This window comes from Cyprinodon tularosa, unplaced genomic scaffold (genome assembly GCF_016077235.1).
Source record: "Cyprinodon tularosa strain WSP-4 unplaced genomic scaffold, ASM1607723v1 ctg404, whole genome shotgun sequence".
NCBI lineage: Eukaryota > Metazoa > Chordata > Actinopteri > Cyprinodontiformes > Cyprinodontidae > Cyprinodon > Cyprinodon tularosa.
In genome coordinates, this window is record NW_024039124.1 from 1,339,282 (window position 1) to 1,362,733 (window position 23,452).

Genomic DNA, 23,452 nt, shown 5'->3' on the forward strand with positions numbered 1-23,452 from the left:
TTGAACAAAACAAAAATCTATACACCATAGATTCCCTTCCTCTGGTAGGTGCTAGCAGGTTCCTTTTGAAAAAAATAAAAAAATAAAAAATTTACTAATGTATATATCTCAAATAAACCTTCTAAAGAAGTCATCATAGATACACAATCATTATTTTCTATTGTTAAAAACATGTATTTATATCCTAATTTATCTTCGAACGAGAACGTTTAGCCCAATTAGAAGCTTAAAACAAAGACAACAATTTAGAACCGTGCCTTTAGTTGCACTCGTGTGAAATGCCTCAGGCAGGACAGTCTGACTTTGGTATACTTCCAGAAAACTTTTGCTACCATTTGCCTGCTTTGGTTGGCTGGACTGCTGTCTTTACTCGCACCATATGAGCTCTAAGTTAGCCCTTCAGCCCTGCTCAATGAGCCTCACATGAGTCATAGCGAGTCCCTGTCTTTGGCTTCTTGTGATTCACATTAGGCAGCAACAACAATGCCAAGACTCTTAATGATGCATGAACCCTCCTTAATGGCAAACATGCAGACTTGGAAAGCAAATGAAGATGGAGGAAGAAAAAGAGGAGAAAGGTTGGAGTTTAATTATCTGTGAAAGGCAGATGCTGCCATCTGCTTTTGGGGACTTGTTGTGTCTGTTTGTGTTTGTCTCCTGTGTTTGTGTGGGTGTGTGCAGAGCCTCTGTCTTTTTTTTTTTGGTGAGCAGACAGTAAGTGACTGCCTGCGATCCAACCTCTTGAATTTTTTTTTACTGAGCGGTGGCATTTGGGGAGGGTGGGGGAGGGATTATCCTGCACAAAGAGACAGAGGGTGGCAGGGAAGGAGGAGGATGGTGGTAAAGACGGAGGATTGGGTGGAGGTACAGAGGGTATATATCTCCACAAGAAAATATGTACGGCAGCAAAGAGATTGTCCCTGGTGGGGGGTTTCATGGTGGACCACTTCGGGTTGCCAAGCCTGTCGCATCATAAGGCTGAAAAAGTGTGATAAAACTCTGTCCCTCCTCCCTTCCTTTTCATTCAGCTATCCTCCATCCAGCTCCTCATTCTTTCAGGTTACATTTCTGCAACCATTTGTGTATCCTTACTTCCAAACTTCTATCACAACCACAATTTCTCACACTTCCCTGCTTCCTCTCAGCCAATCAGAAATGCTGATTGCAGCATACACACTTGGAGATGATTGCCTTTCAGACTAACAAAGGAAATGTAACGAGTCTGCTCCTATTTCCCATCCTGTTCCCATTACCCGCCTGAAGAGGAGATGGCCAACACTCAGAGGGGAGTCTGTAATCAAAATAGATGGTGCCATCTGAGAAAGAGACATGAATCGGTCATGCTTCCAGAACAGGACAACTGCTGGCTCTCTCCCCGCACTTGTTGGGTTATCCCGCTTGAAAAAAGGAAAGGAAGACAATAAACAGCAGGGATCATCGTGGTTTGGGAGTTAGAAATATAGAAAAGGTCTCCAAACCGCCTTCAAGACTGTCTTTGTCATTTTGCCTTCATAAAATGCTGCCAAAGTAATTTTTCTTGTAAAAAAAGAAAAGAGAAACTTCTTTCCTGCTCGCAGGTCTTTCAGAGTTCAACAAAAAGATGAAAGGAAACATGAGCACAAAATGAAAACACTTTTGAAAAGACTCAATTTTTTTTTTTCTAAAAATCCATTGAAGTGAAGAGGCCTCTTTAAGGTACTCTGTGGTTATAAGTGAGGAGTTCAAGGTGCTCTAAACCAGAACCTGGAGCTGTGTGGATGAGTTTGATTCTTCCTATTTAAAAAAATAGAGATATAGAGAATAGAACAGAAAGTCCAAACGCAGCTTGTACTGAAGGCTTAGACAGCTTTCTGCTTTTATTTCTCTTTGAAATGTTTCTCTGCTCACAAACAAAAATGTATTTACTACACAATAAACTAAACAATAAACCAGAAGTTCCAGAAAAAGGCTGAAAATCAAACTGCAGTTACATAAACTGCAATCACTCACATTTTGCATGGACGCTTAGCAACTATTATCAGAGTAAAATATGTATGGGTTGTCTTTATTTAGAAAATTGGGATGTTTTGCTTGTTAATTTTCTTGTTGGAGCAGTGTAGATTGACCCTAAGGTTCTAGTGCCCATCCGCTTTAGGCCGCCCCTCAGTGTACATTGGTTATTGCCTGGCTGCGCCTCTGTCTTAAACTCCAGAGAAGATGCATTGAAATGTTGCAGAGTGCCAACAAACTAACAGATAAACATTTTCTTTTTTGCACCATAGTTTCTTCTGTGTGTTTGGATCTAGGCATGAAGGTAGCAAAAATGTCACTTCATGCAGCATGTCACCAGATGTTATTCCTAAAAACTGTGGGATTTGGTGTCAAAATCGCACCTAAACCGTAGGTGAGTGGAATGAGGATCCAGACATGTCTCCACATCAAAGTGCAGCTTTTTGATTTCAAAAGGGGGAAAAAGAAATGTGTTGATTTTAGCTGTGTGAGTGTTAAATAAATTATCACTTGAAATGATAAGTTTGCCAAAAGAATATCAGATATTAACAAATGAAGAACCAGACATAAATACTGCAAATACAACATTCATCTCTTGAGCTTAATTTTTGGATGTTTAAATCTTTAATATGTTTAGTTGTTTCTAGAGTATACTTCAGAATAATTTCCCAAATTTCTGAATCTTTCTTATAAAACGTCACACTTCTATTGTAAAGAGGGAATGTTAGAGGACAATTCATTTTCTTTATTTCTTTTGTAAATCTTGTTTATGTAGGTTATCATAAACCTCCATGCCTAACTTTGGCCAAAAATTTAATGACTCTCTACTGACATCATAAACATATTCTACTCGATTTTTTTCACTGTTGGAATAAGAAAGCATTCATGGAAGTTTTCACTTATTTATTTACATTGAATGCAAGATGAATTGTCATGAAATTTGTGAATTCACAAAATATATCATGTCAGAAGCCAACAGATGTGTTTGCTTCAATACAGAAAAGTTTCAGACCAATGAAACAAAGTGAGATGGATGACATCACCACGTCAACCAGAGGGGGCAAAACAAACATGACTGCACCGGTTTTAGCTGGAATACTTATTATTTCTGTTTTGAAAAATTGCGAAATGACGCAATTTTTTGCCTTTGTCAATGGGAAAGATGTTTATGCGTTCCTCTTGCCAGGACTCGGCAAGAATTTGGTTTAAGTGATAATTGAAATTCTTGCCAAATCAGCTAGTTGTGAAACATCAAGAATGTGATACAGCGCAGCTGTTGCTGCTGTGATTGGCTAAAAGCTTTAGACAGGAAGTATGTGCTACTTGATTTACCCAATCAGCTTGAAGTATTGTACTGAGTTTACCTCCCTTTTCTGTGTGAACACTTTTAACAGGAGGCTTTCCAAATGGATGCATGTAGTTCAATTTGAATTCTACACAGTATCTATCTGGCTTATGCCAGGTTATTTCATTTTCTCCAAGTATTTATCATTCATTCAGATCTACTCATAACAACAACAATTTATCAGAGAACTTTGCACCTTTCCTCTTTTTGCTCTTCCTGCATTTCCTGCATGTCACTCTGTTGTTGTTTTTCCTAAATCAGCTTGTTTTTCATCTGTTTTCTTTTTTTTTTTTGCAAAGATGTCCAAAGGTCTTAAACTACCTGTATGTTCAGATACACTTATGCACCTGATACAGAGGCTGACAAGCTCTGTACTGGTGGTTCAGTGTAATATATTAAGCTGAAAAAGTCCTCAGAATGAAAATTAATTTTGATTTTTTTGGACCCCAACCAAAGCACAACACAACAAAGCCATACAAAGCAAAAACATGCTTTAAATGTCAAAATTCCCTTTTTTGAATTAAAAAAAAAACATTTGCTGTTTTGTCATTTTTCTATGTGATTTTATTCCTGCTTTACATAGCCTTTTAATAACCTGCAGTAGCAAGTGTTTTATTTTTCTACTGGCTTTCAATATTTGGAACTAGCTATTAATGATTAGCATCAAGCTGAATTATATTTGATTAATTTACCTAAAAACTTTTTACTGGAAAGGAAGCCGATAATATTTAACAAAGGCTCTCAGTATTTCTAGTATAGAAGAGAGAATCAAACCCTTCCACCAAATCTGTTTTCTCTGTATTTATTCGGTTCTTAGTTTAAGTCTTGGTATCTCTGACCTTTTGCTGTATCTGTTCATTTCAACTCATGAACCTCATGCTGCTTTTCAAATTACACTCGTAGGGGAGAAGAGTCCTTCTAGGAGCGACACCAGCCACCCTTGGACTTCTTCATCACCTTATTCACTCACTCACAAAACACCAAGATAACCCCCTTCCTCACCCCCTCCCTTATTCCATTCCTTCTTTATCCCCTTCCTCCTCCTCCTCCTAAAATCTTCTGCCATGCACGCTCCCAGATCTGGGTCAACCATATCAAACACCAAAATATGCCGGCTCCTTCCTCCTCTTTGGTGTGCTCAGCTATGTGTGTGCTGAACTGCGTGTTCTGCACTGGGGAGGATTTGTAATTAGGAAATACTCTTTATCAAAGAGACCTACAGTATGTGGCTGTGTGTTCATGCTTAAAACAGAGATATACCTGTTATATGCATGTGTGTGTGTTTATGCATATGGTCTCCTAATCAGTGTGAGCAACAATGAAACCTTGGCGGGATTCTGTGTAAATTTCTCTCTCCTTAGGGGTGTTATGGCTTACATGTCTAGGCTCTGCTGCTGGCATTAACTCCGCTGTTGTGTCTGCATGTGTTCAAAGCCAGCTGGCGAGGATTCATTTGATTTAAAGAGGTGGGACAGTAAAAGAGATGAATGGCGTGAGTCAGGTACCTGATGAGCAACATTCTCTCCCTTTTTTAAATTTGTTCTTCCTCTTTTCACACACCTACAGACCCCTCACCTGCATCTACATGCTTCTAGATTTTAGTTTACAAAACTGTTTTCCCGTCAGTTAGGGGTTGAAATGCACTTAGCTATAATTACGTAAGCTATCAACAGAAGCCAGATCCAGAAGCAGAAAGCAACTAATTTCATTCTGTCTGCATCTTTTGTTTCAGCCCCTCTTGCCTCAGTTGCAAAAAAATAATCTGATTAAAGCAGCAAATGATGATATCTCAGAATAAAATGCTTCCATATTTGTGGTTTATGTTGGCAGACAACACATTGCTCTTCAGTATGACAGTCATGTTGTCATTGCAAAACTCTATAAGAGTTGCATTTCTACTGCTCTGACTTCGGCTTAAATTTACAGTAAAACTGACTTATACTGCTGTTTAAAATGTATACAGCTAAAAATGTGTATACTCTAATTCTGTGGATAAATATGCACAAATTGATGCATTCAGTTTTGGGAATTCTGCAAAGTGCCTCAAACTCAAAGTGAATATTTTCACAGTAGCTTAATAAAAGGAAATAGATAACAAAAATATGAAATATACCAACAAAGATGGGAAGCCTCCAATAGCAGAAATACCACCTACTTTAAAAAAGTTCTTAAATAAATGCTAAAATAACAATGCAGTATTTTGAAATCAGGAAGACTGAGAGAAAAGGAGAAGCTTTTGATCAGAAATACATAAGAAACAGGTGTTCTCTTTGCAGTCATGTTTACTTTAAAAGTCATTTAATATAATGAATAACTCTGAGTAGACATATACTAATACACTCACCAATCATCAGCAACTGTGTGAATATTTTAGTTATTTTTTATATCAATCTGATTCATGTCAAACCGATATGTGAAAACTGAAAAGGGTGTGGCTAAGCCACACATTCCTCAGAAAAATAGCCCCCAAGCCTATGGCTGACGCTGCATCTATATCTTTTCTGTTATTAAAAGAGCATCATGTCCATATTTTGCATACCATGCAATTACTATTGGAATTATTATAATAATATCAGTTGTTTTGTACTTTGGACTGAAATTGTAGTCTTTCAAAATTATATATTAACATATTTTCCTTTTGGTTAGTGCCCCAGTTTTCTTAGCCAGTTGAGAAGTGTTAACAAAGTTATTCTCTCTACACAATAAACACCAGGAACACAACAGATAAATCTGAATGTCTGACTGTTGCTGGTTAAGAAACTTAGTCGCTTCCTCTATTTATCATGTTGTTCATGTGTAATTTTTTTTATAAATAATAAATCAACTTCATTGATCTCACATTGGAGAAATGTACCTCTGCATTTAACCCATCCCCTTAGGGAGCAGTGTGGGGTAAGGGTCTTGCCCAGTAGAAGAAAAAATAGGAAAAGAGAAGCAGAGATTTAATATGTATATTTTAGAAGAAACTGAAAATAATTAACATCTTGACCCCGCCCTGCTTCCAAAGTTTATACCTTCATAGATGTATTGCATATGTGGTTTCTGTCATAGTGACAGCCTGGCCCAGCAGTGAGAAGATCTGACCTGTCCGAATGGATTTAACCCAACTGTCACTGAGGAAAAACGGGACACTGCAGGGGTGTTGGAGGATGTGTGTCTGTGTTAACTATGAGGTGATTTGGGGGGGGGGTGTTTTTTTTGGGTGAACCCAGTTTCTTGAGCATTACATGTGAGAGTCATGTGCAATATGGGTCTCTGGAACGAGGACGGCCTGACAGATGGGGATGAACAAGTTTTGTCTGGTCAATATAGTCATGGGCCAACGAGCTCAAATATTAACCGGGTCCTTAACTGGGTTTTTGAGGCGTCACAAACAGAGCAAGCAGAAGGACAACAAAACAGAAAGGGATTGAGACAAAAAACAGATGGTGTTTTTTTTTTTTTTTTTTTGTAGAAGAGAATGAATTCGAAGGTCGCCTGATGAAAGATGTAGAGAAAACGTTATATGAGGACAGGGAGCAGAGGAAGAAAATCTACCAGCATCATTAGATGTGTTTGGGCTCCTGCTGGAAGTTTCCGATGGCAACGATTGTTTATCTTGCTCTCACCTGTGCAGTTGACCCAAGGGATTAAAAATTGGGGCGGATGGAGGTTTGGAAGGATGGAGGGAGAGGAAGGAAAAAGGCTGGCAGGTGGATGTTAAAACAGAGGATAATGGGGGTTACACATAATGCCACAGTAGGTGCTGTGCTGCAGCCAAACAGCTCCCTGCAGTGATCGTAATAAACAAATCAGGTTGATGCTCCTTTGCTGTCAGGAATGGATAATTAATCTGATCAGCGTCTCAGCTACTCGCCTGTCATCTTACAGCAGACAGACAAATAGTCCCAGTCAGAGTTTTCGTATACAAATTGTGTTCTATCTTCATTTTGGGTTTTAAGTTATTTATCATATATATATATATATATATATATGTATTCTTAACTATGTTTTCAGGTGCAAATTATGTATTAACTGAACAATAATACATAACATTAAAATTAGTTTAAATTCCAAACACATGTATATACACGTTCCCAGTAATATTTGGGTTAATGTTCCTTAACTGGATAGTTTTTTTTAGCCATCTGCCAGCTTCTAGTGGCAGGACATTTCATCTCTTCACAGACTAGGTGAATTTAAGCTCCAGTGGTTTTTATAGTGACTTTTAAGTATAATCTAGAAACATAGGACTTAATATAGGGAAAAGGGTTTGGATATGTATTTATATGCTTTCAAATACACATCAAAAATGCATTAAATGCATTGCACAAATGCATTTCTATTAACCATTTAACTGTAATAAAAAAGACATTTGCTAAATGGAAATACTGCAATCTGGAAAAAACTTGGAAAAAACATAGAAAAAAATCTTAAATGTTGCAAAACTGCAATTGAAACACTTCTTTTTTTTTTTTGCAAAAAACACTTTCTTTGCATTTTACAAGTCACTTGATCTGCAGCTGAACCTTACTGCCTTGTGAGATACAAAGAGGAAGAAGACCGCCGTAAATAGTGGAAGATGATGGTGCCCACTGGAGCAGCGGCTGGAATATGGATATATCTCATATCTTTAGATCCGCTGCTGCTGTGTTTTCAGAATTATGGCATGAACAAACATAATCTCATGCAGCTTATTATACTGACCAATTGCAAAATGTTGCATTTTCAAAATTAGCGGAATATTTACATTGTTTGCACACATGGAAGCGCAGCTACTGTCCTGTTCTGCACCTAACTGTATGAAGAATTTTAAGGATTTGGTCTTCACCTTTTATAAGTTTGTCCTATTTGAGTAAAGACACAATGAAAACTCCACAGCATTTTCCTGGCTCCACTTTGCATTACCGTTCACAGAATTTTATTGAGTTTTAAGATCTCACTTTTTATCCTTCCTAACCAGAAGACATTTGGGTTGTCCGTGTGGGCAGCAGCAAATTTCAACCAAATTTAAAGATGTTTTGGATCAGTTGAGGATCTTTTCTGGGTCAGCTCCCCGTCTATTTGTAGTAGGATGTGACTGGACTTACTGAACTCCTGTTTTCTCTAGATAGATAGATAGATAGATAGATAGATAGATAGATAGATAGATAGATAGATAGATAGATAGATAGATAGATAGATAGATAGATAGATAGATAGATAGATAGATAGATAGATAGATAGATAGATAGATAGATAGATAGATAGATAGATAGATAGATAGATAGATAGATAGATAGATAGATAGATAGATAGATAGATAGATAGATAGATAGATAGATAGATAGATAGATAGATAGATAGATAGATAGATAGATAGATAGATAGATAGATAGATAGATAGATAGATAGATACATACATACATACATACATACATACATACATACATACATACATACATACATACATACATACATACATACATACATACATACATACATACATACATACATACATACATACATACATACATACATACATACATACATACATACATACATACATACATACATACATACATACATACATACATACATAGATGTACATTGATCAAAAAATAAAGGGAACACATAAACATCACAATATCTTCAATCAAATCAAACTTCGGTGAAATCAAGCGTTGAGTAAACAACACTGACAAACTAATTTCAGCTGCTGTGCAAGGGGAACAAACAACAGGTGGAAACTATTGCCAATTAGCAAGACACACTCAATAAAGGAGTGTTTCTGCAGGTGGGACCACAGACCTCGTCCCAGTACCCATGCTCTCTCGCTGCTGTTTTGGTCACTTCTGAATGTTGGTGGGGCTTTGACACTCATGGTAGCATGGGGCGGACCCTACAACCCACACAAGTAGCTCAGGTAGCTCAGCTTATCCAGGTTGGCTCAATGTGAGCTGTGGCAAGAAGGTTTACTGTGTCTATTAGCATAGTGGCTAGAGGCTGGGGGACTACCAGGAGACAGGCCAATACACCGGGAGGCATGGAGGAGGCCATAGGAGGGAAACATTCCAGCAGCAGGGCCACTACCTCCGCCATTTGTTCAAGGAGGAACAGGAGGAGCACTGCCAGAGTGCTGCAAAATTACCTCCAACAGGCCACAAATGTGCATGTTTCTAAACAAACCCTCATACACCATGTGAGACCATATGCTAGTGCTGTTTGCCCTGGGTGCCTTTTCATGCAGGAATATGTTAGACCTCATGTTGCTGGACTGTGTCAGCAGTTTCTGCAAGATGAAGGCATTGAAGCTATGGACTGACCCACCTATAGGCTCTATGCACAACTCCACCACTTCCTGAACTTCAGGAGACTCCTTTGCTTCCCGTCTTTCATGATTGAATGCACTGATTAATCCAAGTGTGTATGACCTAAGTAACTGGCCAGACACACCTGGATTAATCAGTTCGTCCAGTAATGAAAGACAGGAAACAAAGGAGCTACCTTAAATTCAGGAAGTTGTGGAGCTGTGCATAGAGCCCTTTCTGCAGACCGTAATCTGACTGAGCACATCTGGGACGTCATGTCTCGATCCATCCAACAACGTCAGGTTGCACCACAGACTGTCCAGGAGTTGGTGGATTCTTTAGTCCAGGTCTGGGAGGAGATCCCTCCAGAGACCATCCAACACCTCATCAGGAGCATTTCCAGGTGTTGTATGGTGGTCATACAGGCACATGGAGGCCACACACAATACTGAGCCTCATTTTGACCCGTTCTATGGACTTTACATCAGAGTGGGATCAGCCTGTAGTGTGTTTTTTCCATTTTAATCCAGGCCTCCATTGGTTAATACATTTTATTTCCATTTATGTTTTTTATCAGCACATTCAACTTTGAACAGAACAAAGTATTCAATGAGAAGATTTCATTCATTCAGATTTAGGATGTATTATTTGACTGTTCCCTTTATTTTATATATTTGATTTTAAACTTATAATCGATTTTCCTTTTTTTTTTTTAACCATACGCCTAAACCAAGAAATAAGTATTCATTGTTTTCACATTTTGATATCGTCCGAAATAAATTCTGATCCAGAAGACAATCATGACTCCATCAGTTCAGTAACTCATTCTTATTAAGAAACCTCAAGACCTTTCGATGCTGAACAATTTTAAGGAGGCTTTAGTGGATATATAATTAAAATCTGGATTATTTTTTTTCTTTTTTTAACTCTGAAATTACATAATTGAATGCAGGCATAAAAGTTAAATGAACCCTTACTCTCAGTCAGTTTCTCTTTGTTTTTGCCCCATTTATAAAAGCTAACGCTGAGACTTGATTTCACTTAAAATGTTGTCACCAATATCTGAACTTTTTCTTCTGTGTTTTTTTTCTTTGATCAATTAAAATAACAAGAAACTACATTGCATTTTTTTAAAGATGACAGTCAGCAAATAATAAAGAGATTCATCTTTTTATATCATATTTAGGTTAACAAACTTGTGTTGTGGTGCATTTCCATGTCACTGCTAATGAGCTGCTGCAAACTAGCAAACATATTGTTCCAAACCTGCCCAGCATGAGGCAACTGATGGAACAATTTAATGAGGGGAACAGATTCGTATGTTCAGCAGGTTCCGTTAAGGAGTGATTTTTACCTTATTAGATCCTGCAACGTCGTTTCAGTGAATGCTGATGCTGCTTTGTTTCTGCTGCATGTGAAAGGACTTTAAAAAGCTGCAGGATCCATTAGAAAATACACAAAGTATGCTACTGTATAATAATATCCCAGTTTATATGCTTTTGTTTCTATCTGCCTCTTTTTATAAATGGATATAAATGTGCATAAGAATCTACTCAGCAAAGTTTATGTGGATGTTTAGGAAGTGAGTGACCTTCAGAAAGATTGTTTTTCTTTTCTCAATGAATCTCTGTAAAATCAGGAGGAAGGTAATGGGTGTAAACTTCTTGACGAATTAAACAGAAGTTGGATATGATCTCATAGGTTAAAACTGTAGGTGCAAATGCATGCACATGTATTTTCTACAAATAGGCAGGCTGTGATGTATCCAAAGCAGTGATTCCAGTCACACCCGAATCGCTGCATCTGTTCTGTTTCTATCTTTTATGAAGCTCAGATGGTGTGGCATTTTTCTCTTTCTTTCTTTCTTTCTTTCTTTCTTTCTTTCTTTCTTTCTTTCTTTCTTTCTTTCTTTCTTTCTTTCTTTCTTTCTTTCTTTCTTTCTTTCTTTCTTTCTTTCTTTCTTTCTTTCTTTCTTTCTTTCTTTCTTTCTTTCTTTCTTTCTTTCTTTCTGTCTTTCTGTCTTTCTGTCTGTCTGGCTGGCTGGTGGCTGGCTGGTTCAAACCTTGATTCCCCACTGCCTTTCCAGACCCGCTCACCAAGCCCCTCTGCACACATGCGTGAACATTTCCACACAATATTCATTAATACATGCTGACACACATGGATGCCCAAACTCATTCCCTCAGTCACAGAGAGAAACGTTGAAGCACTTGCACACATTAAAGAGCAGGAGTGTAATCTAAAAGAGGAGAACATGAGGAGCTTAGCAGGGGGGTGCTTCTGATTGACCAAGCACTTTATGACTCCTAAATAGCTTTATTGCATCCTACTTAACACCCCCCTCCCCCACGCCCCAACACTTCCTCACCTCCTTCCTCCATTTCAAACCCACGGCACACCCACTCTTCCGGAGGGGCTCTCTGCGACTGGAAATTAATGAGAGCCATCACTAACCACACACACACAGAAACACACATATTTTTGCCATACATATTCGAACTCCCTCCAACTGTCTTGAATTTATCAAGGTCACCCTTCAAATATGAAGCAGCGCTCCTCTTGCTGGAGTACTTCCCTTCGCCCTCCATGGCCTCCCTTTGATACTTTATTCATAGATTTGGTGAAAACAGGCACAGATTCGTGTCCGTTACTGTACAGCTCTGGTCAATACATGAAATATTGAGGCGACTTATTTAGTTCTGCAGGACATCAGAAAGGAGAGCAGGATGTAAGACTGTGGTGGAAAGAACTGGTGCTACTGCTGCCATTGAAATCTCATTTATTCTCTCTCTGGGTAAGAATGATCATACAATAAAAGTCCCGAAATGCTGTTTTTTCTTAGAAACATTATTTTTTTGTAGGAACGAAGATTAATGTGTTTAGTTTAAGATGTGAACACTGATTCAGAGGAGCACATTTTCACAATAAAAAAGTGATATTCTAAATCATTAACATGAACCCTGAAAGGGATTGGTTCCATCCATCCATCCATCCATCCATCCATCCATCCATCCATCCATCCATCCATCCATCCATCCATCCATCCATCCATCCATCCATCCATCCATCCATCCATCCATCCATCCATCCATCCATCCATCCATCCATCCATCCATCCATCCATCCATCCATCCACAAAGCTAAACAGCATTTCAGAACTTCCAGGATTTATGAAAAAAAAGTTCAGTTTTTAGTTCAGCAGGTGTGCTCACATAGGTTTTCCTGTCTGCTGAAAGGAAGAATTCCCGCTCACAGTGAGTGGGAATTCATCCTCCAGCTTAAAGTCTTTGGCTAGAGTTCAGTGTGTTGACAGACATTCTTAACTGCTGATGTGCCCCGAAGCAAGATGCTGAAACCATGCCAGCGGCTGCTTTCGAAATCACCTTTCTGCTCCCCGTGCAGGAGGATAACGACCATAAGAAAAAACATTTTGGCAATTGATTGATCAAGATTTAATGAAGAGGAAAAAATGAAGAAAAAACAAAACACAAACAGAAATTATCAAGAAGCTGCAATAATGTTGATTTACTTCACTTTACTAAAGTTCTGAAGCCTTGGAGCAAATGGATGGAGCTGCCCACTATCCTGGCCTTGTAGATCTTTATATAATCATACCTCTAGGCATCTTTTGTGCTATATTTGCAGCTTATAAAAACTTAATAATTCAGTTTTTCAAATTTCACAACTGTGTTTTTGTATTCGCTTTGTTTTTTGCAAAATATGTTTGATCACCTATAAATGGGGGAAATAGGGAAAATGTGTCATGATAAACATTTAAGTTAACCTGGATACAATGTGAGGAAATAAACTGAGATTTTCTTTTTTTTAGTAGGGGGTTAAGGTAGAAGTTGATAAGCTACACACGTGTTTTTTGTGTCTAGTCAAATGAACTTCCTCCATCTGCCTGCCACCAAGAATTCTTGTCGCTTTAGAGGAAATGAAGTGTGACGGCCTCTCTGCTCTACATGTTTTTCGTCTGTGTTTTTGTCGCCGTCATAGCTTTGCCCTGACATAGTGGGCGGCTTCCAGCCGGATAAACTCCCACTACAAGGTTAAGAAAGTACTGTTAACACTAACCGCCTGCGAGCGCAGCTGACCTCCAGCTTTGGCTTTTTAAAACCACAAACCACATCTTTGAAAAGACCACTAGTAAACACACTAGAGAAATATTTTATTTGCTTTGACTTTACTTAAAGCAACCAGCAGGTCAGACTGAAGCAATTAGACAAAACATTATCTTATTAATTTAGATTTGTAATAAATGAGTCCTTATTTTACCCATTAAATGGGTAATTCAGTGACTATTTCATTTCTTTTATTCCAACAAAAAAAAGTTTCAGCCCATTTTGGAAAATAAATAAATAAATAGAAAATCTTTTTCTTTTAGGCCTTTCAAATTATTTGCTTAAATAACCCCCAATTTAAAACTAAACATGAGTACATCTGATTACATAAATATTACTGTTATTTAGCTTATTTCTATAAATCATTGATGAGGATCAGCTGATAAATCTGACTGCATATCAGTGCATATCAAATTTATACAAACCTCTAATATTAGATCTTCCTTGGAAACCAAACACTGATGTTCTAAAATGATCCTGAATGGATCTTTGAAGGTCAAACCTCAACTGAGAAGACATTTGAGACAGAAATGTTGGTGCTTATTCAGACAAACTTATATAACTATTTTCATACATTTAAAATGAGCTCCTATGTTCTTTATAAGGAGTATGTATAAGAGAGAAAATATATATGCACTTTGGGGACACTAAATGGGGGTTTTACATGTGGATCTATAGCAGTTTGTATATAAATAAAACAGGTGCAAATGTATTTAATCTTTCAACACAGCATCCAAATCAGTTTACTTTAAAGGGGTGATTTTTTTCGTGATTTTTGGAACACCTCTATAATAAAATCGATTGTTAAATATTGCTATGATCTTGGCGCTGATGTCTGGTCTGATTACTTATTTCACTCACCTGCTTATCTCTGCACAGTTCTCATTACCGGTCATCTGATCCATCTGGTTCAGTTTCTATTTAACCTGCCTTCAGACCAGTCATCAGTCCCAGATTTTTTCGAGGCAGTGGTGAGAATTTTTTGACCATTCTTGTGATTGCCTTATCCTGACTCGTTCGGCCTCTTGACCTCTGAGCCGGTCTTTCCCTTTTCTGATCTGTTTGCCTGACCTGGCTTCTGACCCCTGCCAGATCTCTACCTGTCCGTGAACCAAACCTGGATCTGTTTCCCGACTCCGTTCTGGATTCCCCCTTTGGCACCGCTTTGTATCTTTGATCTCCTGGCTCTGACTACCAAGCACATCACCAAACCTAGGCTCGGTTTTGATCTCTGGATTATCCTGCCTACCTTCCTCTTCTCAATTCTGATATCCTGCCTGTCCACTGAACAGCAATACATCAGAGTCTGGGACTCTCTGGGAGGCGCCTGCTTCGTCTTGTTGGCAGCCGACCATCTGCAAACAACCTCACCCTCTGGACTCGGATTTATAAGAGTTGGAATTATAAACCCAGGTTAGTGACTCACGTTCGTTATCATCCACCTCCAGAAAGACGTGGTCACTAACCTGTTGTCTCCTCCTGCAGAGGGTCCTAACTTAGACGCTGACGCTGCTCACTGTGATTCTGTTTCCAATAATCATTTTGAGATCTGTTTGTCCGCCTCAAATAATGGATCCTATTACCTGACAAATACCACAAATTTTCATGATCCCTAATTTGTTTTTGTTTATTTTAGATCCCTGATTTATCCCCCCTCTAGTCTTTTCTAGTAGTTGCCATATAGGTTTATTTGTTTACCCAGATCTCAGTTCATTCCTTTGTTCATTTTATATCATTATCTCTGTTTTCTAGCTGCTGTCATCCTGTGTTTATTACTCTTCTACCTAAGCCCCCTTTGCCTTCATCAATGTCAGCTGTTCCTCATTTTCATCTGATTGCACTCACCTTTTTTTGTTATGCCTTTCTCCACACCCCCGTCTGCACATCAGTTCTCCAGTTTTTCTTTTCTCAATTCTGTTTCTTCCAGTATTTTACCTCCTTGCCTGTCATTCTGCCCAGTTCTCCCTCTGCTCCTCACACCTGCCTATGTTTGTTTTGGATTATTTCACCAAATGGTTACATTTATGATGGAGCTTCTGAGTTCCTGCATTAGGTCCACAATTCATGACAAGAATGATTAAAAGTGTGGGAAATCTAGAGCATGCATTTGGGAAAAAGTACCATATTTTACGTAGCAAATTTTCTATAGCCCCTAGAGTAGGAACAAAGAAGAATACTAGCTCTCGTTGGCTTGTTAGCTCACGGCAGTAACACTGTCTAATGAAAGAGGGAGCTTCGTCAGCTCTTTATTTCAGCTCTGCAGGAGTTGTACAGAGTCTCTTCATTGGTTTCACAGCTTAAATATGGCAAATAAATGACAAAATATGTGAATTCGGGACATTTGTTCTCAGTCGTGCTTGCTACTAGCATGTGCTGTGCTAAATGAAAATTAGCCCCCTGATTTCAAACATCTTGTTAGGGTTCCAGTTTGTGTGGGTTGTTTTTTTGTGTTTTCCTCTCTCCACCACCAGGTGGTGCCCTGTCCTCGTTGCCTCCCTGCAGAACTGCAGCTCGTTGGGTCATTACCAGAGGAGTACTTGAGCAGTGGACTGTCACCACCTCGACGCCAGAGTGTTTGCCAGTATTGGGTACGCTAGCCATACTGAGATTAGCTGAGTCTAACCTTTGACTTGTCTCTCTGAGTCTAAGCTTTGCCCTTGCCTTTTGTTTTCCGGTAGGATGCTCTCCTGATCCACTGGATAAGCCTGGTCCTTCTACCCCCCTTGGAAGGAATATTCGAGTCACACTGAGCAAGGGGAAACCTTCACCAGATCTGTTCAAGCCCACTTCAGGAACACCTGGTGACAGTCCGTTCCATCGCCTCTTCTGGACCCAACGCTAGTCTGCCCATCCGCCCTCCAATGAGTTTTCAGTTCCGGTTCACCAGACCTCTGAAGTCCCCCTGAGATAACCCTGCATATAATCTCTCTCTCTTTGTTTTAGTCAACCTTTCAATAAACCTGTTAAACTTTTAAACTTCTCTGCATGTGGGTGAGATCAATAAAGCCCATCATGACACATCTTGTGGTGGTAGCATCATGATATGGGCCAATTTCCCGGCCCATTATAGATAAACACATAGAGCAGAAATAGAAACTTTATGTCAACATACAGGTAGAAATCCAGGGAAAAATGATGCGTATTTTTTAATCTAAGAAAATATTTCTAAAAATGCAAAGCTTTTAAAGTCATACTGAAAAAAGATACACTTAAAAGGAAAGCTTCAAAGAAATATTTTCATCAAACAACTGCTCGTGAAATATAATTTCAATACCATGGAGCTTCATCCAGTCTTATTTCTTTTAGCTTAGCAACATTTAAAACACTCTCTTTCTGATCTCAGATGTTTCACTGTCAGAAGAGATTAGTATGTAGCAGGGAAGGCGGTAAACTTCAGCGCACTGCAATAAAACTGAGGGATGATGCAATAATAAAACAGACATGTACAAGTGAGGATCCCGACCTCATCTTGAAGCGTGTGCGAAACCAACTCCTCGACTAATAGCGTGGAGAAATTAGATCACACTTGAGAACGATTCTGCTTTTCAATTTACACAGTGTGGGAGAAATATCAAACTTTAAAAAGATGTTAATTTTTTTGTATATTTTCTTTTTGTCATTGTGATCCTATTAATAAAAAGGTCCGAACTTTTTTTTCCGGGGCAGGTAGATAATAGCTATAGCATCAAATATTTAATTAATAGGGGTCATTTTCATTTTAAGTCCAAATTTGATTGGATTTAAGGTGAAATTAGAGTCATGAAGATTTTTTGTATGGTCTGAAGTCTCCTGTCTCTGTCTGAATGTGCCCTGAGTTAGAGCTCTGCAGAGGACAGTTGCTGTCTGCTCATAAATAAAGAACATGAATTATTCAAGGATGCTCCTTCAGCTAATGCCCCGTAATGTTCCCAAACAGCTATAATGTACTCCAACACAAAGGTGGCTGAGACCCCTCTCAGTGATACACAGAAACATCAGCCCTCCACCCCTGAGACATAACATAGAGTCATTGTCAGAGCTGCTCTCAGGCTCTTATCTCGCTCTCAGATTGTTCCTAATTTTCCCAAACATCCAGTTCATTTTTCATCCTAATTGCTGTCAGCGACTTTCGATATTTCAACCAAACTTTACTCAGCTTGTTAGTAATTCTCCAAACTTTTTGCCTTTTTTTCTTAGCTTTTCTTTTTATACTCTATCTCTCCTATATATCCTGTCCCCTAGTTGTAAGACTGAGTTGAGGTTTCAAACTTTTGCGGTTTAGCTTTTACATGGGGAAATCTCATCGGCTTTTTCAGAGGAAATAAACAAATCTCTTTTGGAGCCTTTGGAGAAAAAAAAAAAAAAAAAACATAAAATCTGTCTAAAGCGGAGTGTTTATCGCTCCTGCTTCGCTTGTCTGCATTTTATCGACTCTGCTTTATGTTCTAATCACTTTTTAATTGATCTGCCTGTTTACCGTTACTGGGTTTAATTGCTTTGGTGTTTTGCGATCCCGTTTGTTCGTCTCACTGTGAAGAAACGTGGACTTTTCTGAGATGTAAAATAACTCGGGTTTAAAACTTTTTGTCTAATGAGAAAGAATGGCTTTGTGGGATTTTACTTGTTTTTCCAACAGGAGAGACTTCAAAGGTGCTGATCTGACTGTGTTACCATTTCAGTTATTTAGAAAAATGTCTTTAGAAACTTGATTGCACAGTGAATTAAGGTGCCTTTAAGACTACAGCTACATCAACAGCAGCATGCTTTCAGTAGGGTTTCAGAGGGATAAAAAAATGTCACTGTTATTCCATATCTGTTTGTATTCTGCAGTGAAAATTTACATATTTTTAAACATGTTAAATTGTACTCCCTGGAGAGAGGCTGTCATCTAATTAAAATGTTTGTGTCAATATTGAATCATTTTTTGGGGGATTTTATTCTACCGGTACTTGTTTTTTTTTTTTTTACATTTAACAAAACTATGAATGATTCAGTTATAATTAAACTCTGATTTGGTAAAATATGTGAGCCCTGACAGACATAAGTGATTACTAAGAGGATGGAAGCAGCAGCAGGGTTGAAGTCAGCCCAGCGATGTTAACTCTGAGCCGTTTGTTTGTGATGATTTAACAAAGGGGGGCAGGTTTTCTTCATTGTTCAACACTGAATGGCTGTTACTGTTTACTAAATTAAATCTTTCTTAAAAAACGAAAGCTTTATTTTGTATTTATTCAGGTTATTTTAGTAAACTAAAAAGGGGTGCTGCTTGTAACTTATTTACAAATCTGCAATCTGCTGCTGAATTAGAAAGATTTCCGATATAGTTTCCCTTTTCCATAAGTAAAGGTGACCTGATTATATTGTATAAAAGTAAAATGATATGCCCTCGCAGAAAAAATATATATATTAGCATATCGGTACAAATATATGTAGAATTATCTTGTTATAATACCTCCCCCCTGTGCTCTATTCTTTCCATGATCTTGTTTACTGAATGTGCGTACTACAGCCTCTGCGCTGTTGATTATTAAAAAGACAACTATGAACGATTATAGATCACTAAATAGGTGTGAACCACCTGTTGATTGATTGGTCAGTTACAGTAAACAGTCTTTGTGCTTGGTCTCAACATGTTTGATATCTAAGAAGCGGATTCACCATATCAGGCACTATAAGCATTTGGTATTCCACTGTGAGTTCATCATAAACAGTAGAAAAGCACCATCTGCATTTTGTAAAAGTCATTTAGTTTATTTCCTGCACACAGTACCCATGTTTTTTACCAGATATACCATAAAATTAGGTCAGTTAAGTATTCTAAAGAAACCCGGCACTGTTTTACACCTGAACAATGTGTAGTTAATCTACATAATGTGTTAAATTGAACAAAATACTAAAATATAAAACTTTTTTCAATAATGTTGGAGCTATTGAATATGACTGTATATCTAAAACGACATCACTGAAGTGATGCTGGATTATGACTTAGTGTTTTATGGTGCTCTGTCAAAGTTTTAGTTTATAGAATAGATTAAATGACTATTGTATTAAAAAAAAACTGATATGTGTAAACTTAGACTTCCTTTAGTTTGAAGTTATCTGCTCCAGTGAGCTGTATAGAGGCTTTAGCTCATCATTTCAGCTTCTGAAACGTTAATGTTCTGGCTGTTGGATGCTGCCAGAACACCAAATGAGGCAAGCAGATTTTAACGCTACAAGCATTAATCTGTAGGAATAGTTTAAAATACAGTTGATCAAATGGAAGAGTCCCAAAAATAGTAATATTGATCAGAATTTCTTCACATCAGTTTATTCTTACAGAAATATAAGGAATAATAAATTAGAGGGAATATTTGAAACATGAGTTTTGCAGTTCAGGGTATTCGTGTGTTGGAAAAGTTTTCATTTCTTCCAGCAGGAAAATGTATTCTGTAAGAGAAAATCCAAACCCAGCACACTGGTGCAGTTTTTTGTATTTATTGTTTTTGGTGTATTTTTGTTTTTACTGTCAAACTGTACCAACTTTGCTAAGGAACTTTGCTAAGCAAAATGTTTTAATGAATCAGCCTAACAAAAGAAAAGCCTGTAGGAAAATGAGATTACAGTTATTTTCAAGCAGAAAGAGGAAATGAAAGCTGGTTTTCAGAATCGGATACTGTTGCACAATCAGAATAAGCATTATGAGAGGAAATCATATAAAAATAGTTTTCTTTCTTCATATAACCTTATGGTTATCCCTACCATTTACTGCTGCTGGTACTCAATCTGAACATTTAGTAAGTAGATATTTAATTTAAAGAAATATTAAAATACTGGCTCAAATGAAAACACAGAGCAAGTTCTCTAAATCAAAGGTTTTTGACAGAAAATAAGAGTTTATATTCCATAAAAATACTGTGATCCCCTAAAGGGTGTTTAAGAAGCAAAGTTCAACAAACTGTTAGTCTAACTGTGAACTTGTGAGTTGAAAAATCAGGTTTTCTACTTTCCAGAATGTGAGCGAGTTCAATAAACTCTGGCATCTCAACCTAGAGTTATGACTGTGGTTTTAAACACCCTAATTGGTGTCCTCTTACTTGAATCACCATGGCAACTGGGGTCAATGCAGTAGACATCAAAAGCTCTGAAAATCAGCCAACATTTACATTTGGGATCCATATGGGAAGGAAAAGACATGTGCAATAAGACCAAGATGAGATACTGAAAAATACAGGATGGTCCCTGCAAACCACTACAATATGCTGATGAAGGTTCTCAGTCATCCAGGTCATAGTCATTCCGTAAAAATTCAAAAAATATCCACTGGACTTTGTTTCCAAGATTTGAAGACGTTTCGCCACCTCTCCAGGAAGCTTTGTCAATTCAAATTCATTCATTTGAATTGAGAAAGCTTCCTGGAGAGGTGGCGAAACATCTTCAAATCTTGGAAACCAAGTCCAGTGGATATTTTTTGAATTTTTACGGAAAAACCACTACAATATTCCTCTTTAAAAAGGAAACTATACAAGATTATAACACCATTTCAACATTTAATTTAAACACTAGTTTGTGAACCATTGAAATGAGTGGGTTAGATAAAGAAAAGCTGTCAGCATTCCTTTTTTCTGGGATTGAAAAACAAAGAGTTTCCCAATCTGCACACAGAGCCCAAAGGTTTAGATTTGTAATTTCTCTTGATTTATCATTACACCCAATGCTAAAGAGAATGTGTTTATTCCTGGTGTGGTAACATGTTTGGTGCTGGATGGTTCATCTGTTTATGAAGTGATGTGAGGAATTTTCTGTTCGGGTTTCGGGTTTTGTGCGTCTGACCTTTAACGCTGCACAAAACTGACCACTGTTCATCAACGACAGGGGAAACTTTCCTCTTGTTATCAGCTCAGAGTAGTAGTTTGCCGTCCTTCCAATTATTTCCACATCACAGTTATCACAAAGTTATGTTATGTGACTGTTGACAAAGTCTGACACATTTTGGTGAAGCATTAACTTCTCAGATGTCACTGATTGCTCACAGTTTAAGGGGCAACAAATACACATCCCCAGTCTGAGCACACAGACAATGTGTCCCGGACAATGACTCCATTCATCCCTCCGCTGCCTCTGACTCTAGTGTCTCTACTCTGCTCGTATTATCTGACTATAAACAGAGGGGAAGGTCGACAGCACAGCGAACACCAAGTCTGCCCGTTTACAGACACCAAGCCTCTCCGACTGCAGACTCTGGTTAAACCTCTGCATGTTTAAATGACTCAGTCTTCAAACTGCACTTTTCCTGGTACCACTTACCTTATGAGCAGAGCCGTAGAATAAATCAGGGTTTAAAAAGGCGGTAAATGGAGATAAAATGTGTTGGTGGGACATGATTTATGGATCGTTTCAGTAGGTTCACCCTGCTGAATAATGGGGAGTCTAATTAACAGAGGCAACTGTTGACAATAGATCATAAATAAACTGCAGACTCTTGAGGAAAAGGTTGATGTTTTTAAATATTTTTCATTATTTAAATATACACCACAGTACTTAATGTGCAGAGAATGGAATAAAGGAAAACATAAGTTCAACAATTCACCAATATCAGTCACCAAAATGCAACCAGTGAAAGTTTTTTCTACACAGATGATGTTGGTATTCATGAGATTTAGTTCGTTTTGTGTTTCATTTTCATTATAATCACAAAACTGAGATGTTATAAACAATAGGAGCTTGTTTTAGGAAAAACATCTTTCACCTGAGGGAATTTCATTTAACCTTATGCGCTCACCTTTGAACACAGGATCCTTTATGTGCACAGCTTCAATTCCGCACACTCTTCATATTTGTCACTTTACATTATGAGCTTAATATTTAATCTGTGGTCCCTTCACAGAACATTCATTAAATAATTTGGAAACACATCATATGTATGAACTTCCTCCTGAGTAAGGAGGAGATGCCAAAAAATTGTTAAAAGTGTAATGAAGTTAAACTTCTTGTGCTCCATCAGTGTAGTAACTAGGGTTGTACTTTGCACACACACTGTTCCTGCTGCTATATTCTATAGTACGCTTAGTGTCTTTCTTCCTGTTTCACTTTACATTTTACAAAGCTGAGCTCAGCCACTGTTTGCATAAACTAAAGTTGTACAGGTCTTACCTGGTTGTGGATTCCACTAAAATTTCTCTGCAGCCTTTTTCTTCTTATTCTTCTCTTTTCTTGCTTTCTTCCTGTTTTTTTTTCTGTTTCAGTTCCTGCTGAGTGTCCAGAATCTGAGCGAGTCAAACTCCTCACAGGGAGACGAGGCGTATGTATGTGAGAGCAAGCTGGTGACAGGGAGAGCGTCTCTGCTTTGTGCTGCCAACCTCAGCCACTGTGTTATTGCAACTGAGTTACAGAGAGAGGTAGGGTGTGTGAGTGAGTGTGTGAGGGAGATTAGTTCACACACAAACATCTCTGCCTGCAGGGAAACACCCCTCTCCCTCTTTCTTATACCACCCCCCCTTCTTTTTGTCTTTCACGGCAGGTCTGTTCTTTTCATGCGATCACCTTCAAGGACTCATTATGGAGCAAAACATTTCCACTCCTCCTTGTCCGACTCCCCCCCTCCCACTCTGCTCTTTTACAAGAACCACTGCTCCTGCTTGATTTGGGGATTTCAATCTCCTCTTGTAAGCCTCTCTCCAGGTAGCCCCCATCAGTTTGCTGTTGAGAGTCTCCATGATCATAAATAAGTCACAGAGGACTGGCATAAAATGACACAAAGACAAATA

General features: G+C 38.2%; 1 protein-coding gene across 2 annotated transcripts in view; it reads right to left on the reverse strand.

Moving 5' to 3' along the window:
* Positions 1 to 22,941, reverse strand: part of hs3st1l2 (heparan sulfate (glucosamine) 3-O-sulfotransferase 1-like 2) — a 39,992-nt gene extending 17,051 nt beyond the window's left edge. The window contains exon 1 of one of the 2 annotated variants that reach the window (XM_038298291.1): positions 22,839 to 22,941. The gene's annotated coding sequence lies outside the window, so the exon portion shown is untranslated. The remainder of the gene's footprint in view (positions 1 to 22,838) is intronic. The other variant, XM_038298292.1, reaches the window with a different exon arrangement.
* Between the last annotated feature and the right edge of the window lie 511 nt (positions 22,942 to 23,452).